Source organism: Staurois parvus, unplaced genomic scaffold (assembly GCF_062004578.1).
Source record: "Staurois parvus isolate SC_StPar_1 unplaced genomic scaffold, SC_StPar_1.0 ptg000428l, whole genome shotgun sequence".
Taxonomy (NCBI): Eukaryota; Metazoa; Chordata; class Amphibia; order Anura; family Ranidae; genus Staurois; species Staurois parvus.
The window spans coordinates 848,963-863,420 of record NW_028318224.1 but is presented as its reverse complement, the minus strand read 5'-3'; the positions used below and the strand labels follow the sequence as shown (position 1 = coordinate 863,420).

Here is a 14,458-nt window from a genome sequence, read left to right as displayed (position 1 = left end):
CCTGTACTGTGTCCGCAGTCTCTGGTCATCTCCTGTATTGTGTCCGCAGTCTCTGGTCATCTCGTGTACCATGTCCGCAGTCTCTGGTCATCTCCTGTACTGTGTCCGCAGTCTCTGGTCATCTCCTGTACTGTGTCCGCAGTCTCTGGTCATCTCCTGTACTATGTCCGCAGTCTCTGGTCATCTCCTGTACTATGTCCGCAGTTTCTGGTCGTCTCCTGTACTGTGTCCGCAGTCTCTGGTCATCCCCTGTACTATGTCCGCAGTCTCTGGTCATTCCCTGTACTGTGTCCGCAGTCTCTGGTCATCCCCTGTACTGTGTCCGCTGTCTCTGGTCATCCCCTGTACTATGTCCGCAGTCTGTGGTCATCTCCTGTACTATGTCCGCAGTCTCTGGTCATCTCCTGTACTGTGTCCGCAGTCTCTGGTCATCTCCTGTACTATGTCCGCAGTCTCTGGTCATCTCCTGTACTGTGTCCGGAGTCTCTGGTCATCTCCTGTACTGTGTCCGCAGTCTCTGGTCATCTCCTGTACTGTGTCCGCAGTCTCTGGTCATCCCCTGTACTGTGTCCGGAGTCTCTGGTCATCTCCTGTACTGTGTCCGCAGTCTCTGGTCATCTCCTGTACCGTGTCCACAGTCTCTGGTCATCTCCTGTACTATGTCCGCAGTCTCTGGTCATCTCCTGTACTGTGTCCGCAGTCTCTGGTCATCCCCTGTACTATGTCCGCAGTCTCTGGTCATCTCCTGTACTGTGTCCGCAGTCTCTGGTCATCCCCTGTACTGTGTCCGCAGTCTCTGGTCATCTCCTGTACTATGTCTTCAGTCTCTGATCATCCCCTGTACTATGTCCGCAGTCTCTGGTCATCTCCTGTACTATGTCCGCAGTCTCTGGTCATCTCCTGTACTATGTCCGCAGTCTGTGGTCATCCCCTGTACTGTGTCTTCAGTCTCTGATCATCCCCTGTACTGTGTCCGCAGTCTCTGGTCATCCCCTGTACTATGTCCGCAGTCTCTGGTCATCTCCTGTACTCTGTCCGCAGTCTCTGGTCATCTCCTGTACTGTGTCCGCAGTCTGTGGTCATCTCCTGTACTATGTCCGCAGTCTCTGGTCATCTCCTGTACTGTGTCCACAGTCTCTGGTCATCTCCTGTACTGTGTCCACAGTCTCTGGTCATCTCCTGTACTATGTCTGCAGTCTCTGGTCATCTCCTGTGCTATGTCTGTAGTCCATTGGTTCAGAATATTTTTTTTCCCGTTTTCTGCCTCTAAAACCTAGGTGCGTCTTATGGAGCGAAAAATACGGTATGTTAAATAAATGGCTGCTATGGCCAGTTTTACACCAAAAAGAGGGTCGCGTGTTTATTTAGGTGGGGAAGGTAGAAGGGTGGTGGTGGTTTTTTATGGATTAGGGGTAAGTATTAGCCTCGATATTCTGCATGTCCATCAGTCATGACTCACAGACCAGTTGCCTGAACCCCAAGGGGCAGAACTTCACCTTAGGGGACCATTCTTTACTATTACTATTGGACAGACCCTTAAATACATGTCTTTTGAATGGCATGGCGTCATGGCGTACGTCCACATTCCACCATTGTTACTTTTTGATCATTTCGGCTTTTCTCGTCGGTACGACCGTATCACATTGGAAGCATTATCAGAGCCGGAGAACACACAAAGCAAATGTAATTCAAGAGTCAGTGTACTGTGAAAATGCAACAAGGTTTGTTTTTTTTGTTCCTCTCTCTCTCTCTCTCTCTCTCTCTCTCTCTCTCTCTCTCTCTCTCCCGTCCTACTTAGCACATCCCTAAAGCTTTAATCTTTCTATTTTATTCCCCTCATTTTCAAATCTGGGATGAAGCCATCAAAGGCCTAACGGTACATGATTAGAAAGGACCTCGGCTTAATAGGAATATAGTCATGATTTAGGCTTGGCTGTCCTCCAATATCCCTGTGCAATCAAGCAGAGAAGCGTATTCAAGAAAACAAAATGGTAAAAGTAACTTTGAGCCGCCGGTTGCCGAGGGAACGGGCTTGTAAATACTTAAGTACAAACGCTGGATGACATGCCGCCGTTCGCTCGCTAAGTCTGCTTTAAATGGATGATAAATTTGGTCGGGGGTTCTGTGCTAATCAGGCAAGCGCCTCGCCGCTCCGACCCTTTCGAGGGGCCCTCGGCTCGCGCCCTCCTAGGCCTATCTCCGCCGCCTATCACGAAACCGTTGTTACAGGACAAGAAATTGCCTCTTTGTCTGGAGCGGAGAATAACTCCAATCCTTGTATGGAGCTCTTGTCTCCTAGTCTTTTTTTTTTTTTTGGTCGTATCCCCAGTGCGTAGAGGCGTCGAACAAAATCAATATTTGAAGAGACGGGGAGGTTATCCCTCGCTAAGCGGGTCGGGTGCGAATGCTTAAAAATAAGACGGTGGCACCGTGCCTGGAACGCTGCTGACATTTTCCCGATGCGATTTAAATTGGATACCAATCATTTTCTGAAATAAGTTTTGGGGTTTTTTTTGTTTTTTTTTTACCGGTCGGTGTCATCTCGGAGACAGCAGAGGCTTGTTAGTATGTAAATGAGAGTGACAGCGCGGCAACCGCGGAAGTTTATATAAAGAGAGCTGGGGGCATGGGGAGGCAGATTGTTACAGATTTCTTCTACAAAATGTATATCATAAATAAATTAATCACACCCACTACCGTTTAGATGCACCGAATAAGTTATGTAGTGTACAAAAAGACAAAGAACGACGCATGACGTACAAAACAGCGGCAAAAAAGGTATCAGATATAAATGTATGAGGCTGGGGTGACACCTAGCATCGTGTGAATGGGCTTTTTTGCATATGTTTGCGCATTTTATAGCTACACGCATACGGCAGCCCATTAACTTCAATGGGCTGGCCTACGCAGACACGTGTACAATCCCGACGCACATGTTTCCTGCGTTGGTCACATGGCTGATGAAGGGGTTCTGTGAGACTTCCGAAACATTGCCTTGCTGTAGCTATGTGATCGTTCGTTAAAAATTTTGGACCCATATTGGTGATCCTCGGTGTGCTGGGGACATGACTAGTGCACAGGGGTGGACTGGCAACTCACGGGGCCCCCGGGCAATAAGGGATCATGGGGCACCTGTGTCCTCACCCACACCCAAACCACCCCTAAAAAAGCCTATGAAAGGTACTAGGGGTATCCCACGGGGCTCCCTACTGACCCTAGGCCCTCGGGCAGTGCCCGAGTGCCCAAATGATCAGTCCACCCCTGCTAGTGCATAAGAGATATGTTAGTTAAGACCCCCTACACCACCATCTCACTCTGTCACATACCCCCCTTAACCCCCCTGGCGGTATTCCCGAGTGTAGCTCGGGGTAAAATTTCAGTACCAGAAGTGGTAACCCCGATCTACACTCGGGATCAGGGGCGGGCTGACCATTTGGAAACTCGGGCACTGCCCGGGGACCCAGGGTCAGTAGGGGGCCCCATGAGATGCCCCTGGTACCTTTTTCATAGGCTTTTTTGAGTTTGGGCAAGGACACAGGGGCCCCATGATCCCCTATTGCCCAGGGGCCCCATGAGTTGTCAGTTTGCCCCTGCTCAGGATTACCCTGCAGCGTTGCTCCGGGATCCCTGTATCACTTACCTTGTCCTGCGCTCCTGCGACGTCCCTCCTGCAGTGTCCCCGGCAATGTCCTCCGGCCGATGCTGGCATCTGTCTTCTGGGTTCCGTCCCCTGTGAGCGTCGGGACGTACGGGGGACGGAACCGGCGGGAAATTTAAAAATGTGAAAAAGTGACATTCAGTCAATACACTAAAATCACATAGTATAACATTCCTGTATCAAACCATTCCACATACATTGTGTCCCGAGTGCTTTGTCCGGCGCCCTGCCTGCATTTTTACTGTTCTTTCTGCCTGGAAACTGAGAAACGTCCATGGCGTCCAAAAAGCGTCCCTTTAGGTCAAAAGCGGTTTTAGACCGGCTAGAGAACAGCGATAGTAAATCAGAACCACTTGCAGAATTGAGTGATAATGATTCGTGGGGGAAATTCCTCATCAGACACTGAAAACGATTCTGCGACTGAGCTCAGCGATGTGCGAACTTGGCGCTCTATTTCACATTTCAGTGTTTTTGGTTTGATTATATTATTGAATTACATTTATTATTATTATATTATTATTTTTTACGATTATTTATAAAATTATAATTTATGATTTAGTGTTTCAAGTTTTATCCTCCCCGGGATGTTTACTAGACTCTTGTTCGGACAGATTTCAGTAAGTTATTCCTAAAAATTACAGACCTACAATAAAAAAAACAACATATTTCCATGCAAAAAAATGTACCGCTTTCAGCACAGAAATACTGACATCATCAGACCGCTAGGGAGGTTATCATACCATTAAAGGAAAACATAACACCGATTGGAGTAAAATGGGCAACACAGCCCTTTATTAACACTTCAACTTCAATACACAAAACATTCCTTAAAACAGAAACGTACAGAAGAAGTTGTTGGTCTTCGAAGGCACCAAAGTAAAATGGATATCCCCCTGCGGAACCTATATTATAACTAAGCTTCCAGACGCAAATCAGCATCTCGGGGACAAAAACATACCATCCGCAGTGCAGAACCACCACCTTCCAGTTAAACCTTGGTTAACCGGAATGCACCCGGGCACAGCATACCACCGATGGGTCCCAACCAGGAGCGGACTGACCATTTGGAAACTCGGGCAATGCCCGAGGGCCCGGGGTCAGTAGGGGGCCCCATGAGATGCCCCTGGTACCTTTTTCATAGGCTTTTTTGAGTGTGGGCAAGGACATAGGGGCCCCATGATCCCCTATTGCTCGGGGGCCCCATGAGTTGTCAGTCCGCCCCTGGTCCCAACCATTAGCTTTACCTTCAAAGTATGTGCCGCCTCCAAAGACCAACAACTGCCCCCGGAACCAGAACAAAAAACGGGAATCCACAAAACACACACACCCCAAGGAAGGGCGGGAGGGAAGCTCACTCACCGCTGTCTCCTCCTGCACTGAACTGGACGACCCTCCCCATCCACACCCAAAGGTGTTCAAGACCCCACCCTGCACACCCGTCACCAATCAGGTAACTTGCCCATATTCTAACTCCCACCTTTTTTTCTTTAACCCTTTCCTGTCTTTCCTACGCCCCCTCTTAACCTAGTCATGTCTGCCCTGCGCTATTTTTCTTTTCTTCGTTTTCGCTACGGGGCATCTCTTTCTCCTTTGCCCTACGCAGACAAATGCAGCAGGGTAGCTCATGTAGCTTTCTAGATGTTGAGCCTTGCGCATTTTCACCCCCACGTTTTCATACATTTGTCAAACATTTTGATGCACGCAAAACACGTGTGCTTGGGGTATCATCAACGGTGAATGGCACCGTAAGCGCAACGCGTACTTTTTTTAAAAATGTTTCATTTTTGCGCACGTTCAAAAACACTCAGGTGTGAATGCAGCCTTTAGGTTACGCTCAATGCTGTCCATCTCCACCTTCATCAGCACTGGGTGTCCTCGTCCAATTGCCCATAGATGCAGATAGCAATCTATGCATAGCATAGTGGACTAGAGATATTTCAGGCACTTGAGAAAGGGGTACCAATTCCTTAAAATGTCCATCTCCACCTCCAACAGTACTGGGTGTCCTCTTCCAATTGTTTATACACTCACCGGCCACTTTATTAGGTCCACTTGTTCAATTGCTTGGTAACACAAATGCAACTCAATGCATTTAGGCATCTAGACGTGGTGAAGACGACTTGCTGAAGTTCAAACTGAGCATCAGAATAGGGAAGAAAGGGGATTTAAGTAACTTTGAACGTGGCATGGTTTATGGTGCCAGGCGGGCTTGTCTTAGTATTTCAAAAACTGCTGATCTACTGGGATTTTCATTCTCCACCATCTCTAGAGTTTACATAGAATGGTCCAAAATAGAGAAAATATCCAGTGAGTGGCAGTTGTGTGGAGGAAAATACCTTGTTGATGTCGAGGTCAGAGGAAAATGCGCAGACTGGTTCAAGATGATAGAAAGGCAACAGTATCTCATGTTGATATGGACTGAAATCTCTGAGGAACATTTCCAACACCTTGTTGAATCCATGCCACGAAGAATGAAGGCAGTTCTGAAGGCAAAAGGGGGTCCAACCCGATACTAGCAAGGTGGACCTCATAAAGTGTCAGGTGTGAGTAGCTGTGGTTAGCGATCTATGTATAGCTCTCCGAACCTGGGCCTTCTGCGGTCAGTTATTGACCCTTGGCTTGTTCTTGACTACACTTCTGCCTGATCCCAACCTTCGACTGCTCCTTACCGACCTTGGTTTGTTTACTGACCAGGCTTCCGTTTGATCCTTACTTGCTTATACGCTACTGGACCTCCGATTGCTCACCTCCTGGTGGGGTGATCCTGAGGACCACGACCTGGTACTAACATGCAGTCAAATCCATCTCCACCATCAGGAGGTCTGGCGAACACCGGTTGGTACTTAGACTCCACACCTTGGGTGATCGCATTCCTCCACCACGGTGACCTGCCTATGTACCTATCCTGCTGGTTTCAGGCGAGCCTTTCCACTGCTATAGCAACTGGTCTTTGAGCCTTCTCGGCCTTTTGGCTAAGATCAAGTGTAGTATCTGTTCTTATCAGTGTCCAGTGGGGGTGCTCCCGGCCATTCTAGCTTTGCGGGGATGGCTGTTGTATAGTACCCTCACTGGTATGATGGGGGTCTGGAAGGCTAGTACCGGGGGGACAGAAAGCATGGTGCCCACGAGTAGAAGCTGGGGCCCGTGAGTAATTCCCCCGAGAAGACCGGAAGGACCCAGTACCTCCTGATTTGGACGGATCTGCCATGTCTGTCCAGGGGTCGGGAAGGCAGAAAGTCCGCAAACCAGTGCCCCCTGAGTAGACGCCCTCAGGGGTGCCACTAGTAACACCTGGGTGTGGGACCCCACAGTGTAAAGATGGCACAAGGTCACTGTTTTTCACTCTTTTTGCACAAGCGCCCTTAGGACCAGGCCTTTTGGCTAGGACCAGGGCAATTTTTGCTACAGGCCTCAGGGCCTGGTCTGTGCACAATTTTGCACGGCCACTTTTTTATTTTCTATTTATTTAATTTATTATCACTCCCACGTTTTGTCACTTTTTCTTACTTTTGTGTGTGTTTTTCACAGGATGGAGGGTGTGGGTCCTCGGGCCTGCCCTGAAGTCTAGGGGGAGGATGTGTGGCCTTTTGGTTCCTTCCTCCCCTGATCCCTAGGGGGTTTTCTCTTCGGGAGAGCCCCCTGACCAAGTACTGGGTGTCCGGCTTCGGCTGGACACAAGGAACGGTGGTCCACCAGGCCTTTTGGCCAGGAGGACCAAATGGGAACCTTGTCCCTGTCAGGAGCTTCATGCCCCGGGGGATCAGGGTAGCGGTCCAGCCACTTTAGGGGTAGGACAAAAGCACACCCCTAAGTGCACTTTTTTGTGTGGTGTTTTGCACTTGCACTTTTTTTGTGAACACTTACGGGTTTTTTCGTTATAGTTGCACGTTTGCGGACTTAAAAAAAAAACTGGTCTTTGAGCCTGACCCCCAATCGGGACAATAGCATAATGGACTTGGAGAACATTTCAGACAGATCTACCTGTATTTATGGTACGTTGCTATCTGGTATTATAATATATTTTATGTGAAACGTTTTACTGTTTGTCGATTTGGCTTATTTTTGAGCTGGTTGATAAGCTGCAAGGCCTCAGTCAACCCCCGAGGTTGACTAAGCCCAGGGTCTCGTCAACCAAATTTCCATAGTTCCCCGAAACAATAGAGACCTGGTAGCATGTAGCTCCATCGCGTTGAATGTCACTTCAACCCTGTCAAGTAAGAGACGAGTACAATCCGAGAGGCACGCAGGTTTTCACTTTTTTATTCCCATCGCACGGGCCAAACTCTTAACAGACCACTGACTTGCTACTCGCAATAGAAGTTGCTTTTCCCTAAAGATTGCAGTCATAAATCTAGACCAGTTTCAACATAAAGAAAAATAAAGTTGAGCTTCAAAGAAACTCGTGACCTCGGTGACCTGCTTACGGAAAAAGAAAGGGGACCAAGAAGAAAGGGTTTTTTTTTTTTTTGTCCTCATCACATGAAAAAGGGGGGAGTCACTCTATCAAAAGCGCCTCTTTCCAGTGCGGAGGAACGGGCTTTGTAGGGGGGGATCTTTGACTTATTGTTCAGCTTCTGGTCTCCCGCTGTCCCCTTCCATCTTTACTAGCAAGGTGAGGGGATCACAAAGAATACATTGTAGTCTGCAAACTGAACGAGGGTCAAGGACTCTCTGGGAGGGATCGCTGTTAGGGTAGCTTGCATTTTCATTACGTATTTAGAAATGCTCCAGGCCTTTGTTTCATTATGGACAAAGCAAGTACTAGTACAAGCTGGCCTGATATTGAAGGCAGGGCCCGTGGATAAGGGGGTACCACCAGTCCACCTGTACGGGGCCCAGGGCAGCAGGGTGAATCGGATGTGGGCAGGTGGGGGGAACAATTACTGGCTCTTTCTGCAGCATCTGAAAGCTGGATTCTTCTCTCGCCCCCGGCCACCACACCGTTCACCCTCCCTGTGCACATCTGATTCACCCAGCTGCTTGGGCCCCCACAGTGCCGGCTTCCTCCGCTCCTTCCCACCAGCAGCTGCAAGCACACAATAGGATCAGGATGGAGAGTGGGGGAAGGGTCCAGTAAATATGTCACATTTACCAGCCCCTTCTTTTCCTGAATGAGCACAAAGAGTGATCGCTACCGATCAGGGGCGGACTGACAAATCATGGGGCCCCCAGACAATAGCGGATCATGGGGCCCCTGTGTCCTCGCCCACACTCAAACCACACCCAAAAAAGCCTATGAAAGGTACCAGGGGCATCTCATGGGGCCCCCTACTGACCCTGGGCCCTCGGGAAGTGCCTGAGTTCCCAAATGGTCAGTCCGCCCCCTGCTACCGATCACCCACAGTGTTCATTAACCCCTTGACGCCGACAGCACACAAATATGCAGCCTCACAGAACTGGGCTTTTTTCCGTGGGGCCGCATATTTGCGTACCTGTATTTGTGCTGGGAGCGCATTCCCAGCACAGAGACCGCGGTGTCACTGAGAACTAACGACTGGGACCCGGGACTCCCGATTCCGGGTCACATGATCGCTGTGATGGGCCCCCTTGTTTTTTCTCTCTCTATGAATGGAGAAGAGAGATACATTGTATCTCTCCAACTCCTGACATAGAGAGAAAAAAAATGTTTTTTTAAAAAAAAGAAAAAGGTAGATAAATATTAAAAAATAAAATAAAAAATAAAGAAAAATTCCTAGATCAAGGTTTGATTTAGTTCAGTGCCAGGGTTAGTGATTGGGTCAAGGCCAGGGTCAAAGGTCAGTATTAAAAAAAATTGGTGTCAGTTAGTGTTGATGTCAGTGTCAGTGTCGGTGTCGGTGTGTTTTAGGTAAAAAAAAAAAAGACAAAAAAAAATGCTCCCTATTGTTTCAGGGCTGTACTACGCATACAAACAACAAATAACATCCACATAGATGGTATCGCTGCGATCGACAAGAGCTGGAGAATTTATTTTGGGTTGTTTTTTGGTGGTAGGTTATGGTCGTAACAAGAAACACACAGCTAAATAAAAAAAATGATTTATTTTTTACTATTTTGGGCCAGTTTTCCTTTGATAATAAAAAAAAAATCAGGAGCTATCTATTACCATTTACCACCAAATGAAAGACCAATTTGTCCTGAAAAAAAAACGCGGTATAATCCACCTGGATGTGCAAAGTAGTTGTGATGATATGTTCGGTTTTACTAACACATGTCAATGTTGCAAAATTGTGCTTAGGCTTAAACGAGATTCAAATCGTGAGCAACATGTGAATCGTGAAATCACTCCGTGTACACCTTAAATTAATAAATAAATGTGAGCAATTCGTGTATACTCAAAAATATAAATAAAAAATAAACAAAAAAAATAATCAAAAATAAAATAAATAAATCAAATCAAATATTTTGAATATTTAAAATAATATAAAAATTGTTTTTTATTTTGTTTTTGTTTATTTTTTATTAATATTTTTGAGTATACACGGATTGCTCAGAGAGCGGATATAGTGAATGCAGGGTCCGGGGAGAGCGGATATAGTGAATGCAGGGTCCAGGGAGACCAGATATAGTGAATGCAGGGTCCGGGGAGAGCGGATATAGTGAATGCGGGGTCCGGGGAGACCAGATATAGTGAATGCAGGGTCTGGGGAGACCAGATATAGTGAATGCAGGGTCCGGGGAGAGCGGATATAGTGAATGCGGGGTCCAGGGAGAGCGGATATAGTGAATTCAGGGTCCAGGAAAAACAGATATAGTGAATGCAGGGTCCGGGGAGACCGGATATAGTGAATGCGGGGTCCGGGGAGAGCAGATATAGTGAATGCGGGGTCCTGGGAGACCAGATATAGTGAATGCAGGGTCCGGGGAGACCAGATATAGTGAATGCAGGGTCCGGTGAGACCAGATATAGTGAATGCAGGGTCCGGGGACAGCGGATATAGTGAATGCAGGGTCCGGGGAGAGCGGATATAGTGAATGCAGGGTCCGGGGAGAGCAGATATATTGAATGCAGGGTCCGTGGAGACCAGATATAGTGAATGCAGGGTCTGGGGAGAGCGGATATAGTGAATGCGGGGTCCGGGGAGAGCGGACATAGTGAATGCAGGGTCCGGGGAGAGCAGATATAGTGAATGCAGTGTCCAGGGAGAGCGGATATAGTGAATGCAGGGTCCGGGGAGAGCGGATATAGTAAATGCAGGGTCCGGGGAGAGCAGATATAGTGAATGCGGGGTCCGGGGAGAGCGGATATAGTGAATGCAGGGTCCAGGGAGTGCGGATATAGTGAATGCAGGGTCCGTGGAGACCAGATATAGTGAATGCGGGGTCCGGGGAGTGCGGATATAGTGAATGCAGAGTCCGGGGAGAGCGGATATAGTGAATGCAGGGTCTGGGGAGAGCGGATATAGTGAATGCAGGGTCCGGGGAGAGCGGATATAGTGAATGCAGGGTCCAGGGTTTAGTAACACTTTAATGGGTGGATGTCAGTCTGGAAGAGTAGGCATTTGCATGCAAAGCACCATAGGTAATGCTCACAAGAACTGGAAAAAAGAACTGAAATCCAATGAATGAAAGGGGTGGGCCAGGGATAGTCAGCAGACGATGCTGGACAATCTCCATCCAGAAAATGCGGCGGACCCAGTTTGACCTGCTGCACCTAATGCATACTATAAGAAGCTCACAGTGTGCAGTGAAATCACAATGCAGGAGAGGAGCCGGTAAAATTGTGCAAGAATGATGGGAAGGCTGGGAGTCATATTTAAGGAATATAGGTGTCTTTTATATCTGTGTGATACAATTACATTGGTGAGGGGCCCATATACTGAAAACAGCCCGGGCCAATAGTGCAAATAAGTCAGAACCCCAGAAAAACTGATTAAAAACATATTTTGGCGTTTCTGTCTACTGAAAGGCAACTTTCCAGCTTCGGGGGGAACATTCTGCCTGGCTCCTGGAGGGTAAGAAAAGCCTTTTGAATGATCAATTCCTGTGTGTACATCGATTTTTTTTTTTCTCCCACAGTCCCCCTCCTTATCGTTCTTTTCCTGCCCATATCATTCTAATTGATTCCTGATTACAGACTACATTGGTTACAGAATGTTATTTGTCAGGCAGAGGAGATATTCCTGCTTCTCTGTGCTGAAAGCCCATTCACTACAGATGATGCGGCCACCGGGGCAGACCACTAATGGGGTGAATGACACCTACCCCTTGTGTTACTTCAATTTAAAAAAAAAAGTCACCATTGTGATGGCAGCACATTTCATATAAAAATAATATTATAATAATAATATAATAATAATATTTGTTTTTATATATATATATATATATATATATATATATTATTATTATTATTTTATTTTTTTTATATAAATTTTTTTTTCTTTATATATATATATTTTATATATATATATATTTATTTTTTTTCCCCTCCAATATATATTAAATAATAATTTAATAATAATGTATCTAACAAACTATCGCAAAACATTGAATAGCAAATATCGGTATATCCGCAAAATTATATATATAACACCCTAGACGCACAAAAAGTCACACTTTCTCCCCCGAAATTCCAGTTCAAATAACACCTTCTTAGCGTCTGTGAATCTTCGAAATATTATTCAGAATTCATACTTCGTACTAATTCATACTTTGGAGATGGGTCAAGTGTAAGTATGAATTCTGAATAATATTTGAAGATTCACAGACGCTAAGAAGGTTTTATAGCAAAACATTCTTTTTTTTTTTCTCCTTGAAACTAGTATTCGTTAAATAAATAGAAATTGTTTATTTTTATTTCTAATGAGTATTAGCATGTATACTGTGGATATATATACAGTATATATAAATATATATACCCATATATATGCATTATATATATTTTTTTCCAATATATAAAACAAATTATGTAAGAAGTAATTTAATAATAATGTATTTAATACAATATATCAAAACAATAATTTGTGTTCTCCATGACACTAGTATTCATTAAATAAATACATGGGAATTGTATATTTTGTATAATGAATATTTTATATATATATATATATATATATATATATATATTTATTTATTTATTTTCCCCCAATATGTTTAATAATGATTGATTGGCCTTTCACCTCATTAAGTGATCCATAGGACACAGCGATCATGGAGAGCGCCAGGTTTGCGTCGCTGGGGGTGCGCGATAGGGCGCGTTCTGGGAGGACATCATATGATGCCCTCCCAGAACTGGACAACCGCGCTGTAGCCGTCATTCGGTTAAAGCTAAAGGTTAAAGCAGAGGCCCTAGAGAATAAATTGATGGCTTTTGCTATTTTTTTTATATCAAAATTATGGGAAAAAATACACTGAATTTTAATGGAAAAAAAACACAATACATAACCTAACATGTCACGCTTTAAAATTGCGCACTCCCATACAACGGTGACAAACACATATTCATAGGCTCGCTTACAAGCTACCACTTTAGATTTAGAGAGTAGGTCTGGTGCTAGAATCACTGCCCGTGATCTGATGGTTGCAGGTATGCCTCACAGGTGCGGGACAAACAAGTGTGTTTGCTTTTGTGTGCAAGTACGTGGGGGGGGGGGGGGCACTTTAATTTATTTTTTTTTAACATTGCCACTTAAAAAAATGTTTTTTGATCACTTTATTGCTGTCCCAAGGACTGTAAACCTCCCTTCTAACAGCAATAGACATGTAACAGCAGGGGCGGACTGACCATTTGGAAACTCGGGCACTGCCCGAGGGCCCGGGGTCAGTAGGGGGCCCCATGAGATGCCCCTGGTACCTTTTTCATAGGCTTTTTTGAGTTTGGGCAAGGACACAGGGGCCCCATGATCCCCTATTGCCCAGGGGGCCCCATGAGTTATCAGTCCGCCCCTGTGTGACAGGTACTCTTTATGGAGGGATCTGGGGGGGTCAATAAGACTCCAATTCCCTCTTCTGACCTTAAACGTATTTAAGCACACCAAGATCAACGTGATTAAATGCTTTCCTTTTTTAAAAATGGCGCGGTTTATTTCTGAGTAAACCAGAAGTGATGTCAGGTCATGGCTTCCAGGTTACTAAAGCATAGAGCCATATAATGCCCATTAGATCTTTGTTCGGCTCTGTGACCGGCCAGCGGTGGAGTAGGTCTCCCGGTGGGAAAGGAGATCCCGGTAAATCTGCAGGAGTCAGAGTGAGGGGGCATCCTCTCCCACTGCTTGTAATACCAATCGAGCAGTTAGTTATCCGCTCCAAATGCCATCACAAGACAGCCGACCACCGCCTCTAAAAACCGGTACCAGGACGATTCCTGCAGGTATCATCCCGGTACAACCACTGGAAGTCCACCGGTGATTGGTCTGCACCTAGTACAGTCATTTATTGGGCTGATTGTGTTGGTTGGGTACCTAGGCTAACTTACAAACTGGACTTACGAATGGAATTTCTCATATGTAGGGGACGTACTGTGTGTATATATATATATTCTTATTATTATTAATAATAATAATGTATTTTTATTTTTTAATTTATTTATTTATATTATTTTTTACATTTTAGTATTTTAGGTTTTTTTTTGATGGGGGGGGTGTTAGGTTTTTTATTGCTTTATTTTTTTTTTAATGAATACAGTATTTGTTCATAATTTTTGTGTGTTTATATATATATATATAGTGCAAAATGAAAACGTTCTGGAGAGTTGGATGTCTCACCTCAGTCACCCTGCCTGTATTGGTTGGGTACCTAGCAGGGGCGGACTGACCATTTGGAAACTCGGGCACTGCCCGAGGGCCGGGGTCAGTAGGGGGCCCCATGAGATGCGCCTGGTAC

General features: G+C 45.7%; 1 protein-coding gene and 1 pseudogene across 8 annotated transcripts in view; both read left to right on the top strand.

Moving 5' to 3' along the window:
* Positions 1 to 14,458, top strand: part of CELF4 (CUGBP Elav-like family member 4) — a 1,398,731-nt gene that overhangs the window by 857,431 nt on the left and 526,842 nt on the right. The gene's annotated exons all lie outside the window — the stretch shown is intronic.
* Positions 6,611 to 6,726, top strand: LOC149454450 (U2 spliceosomal RNA; annotated as a pseudogene).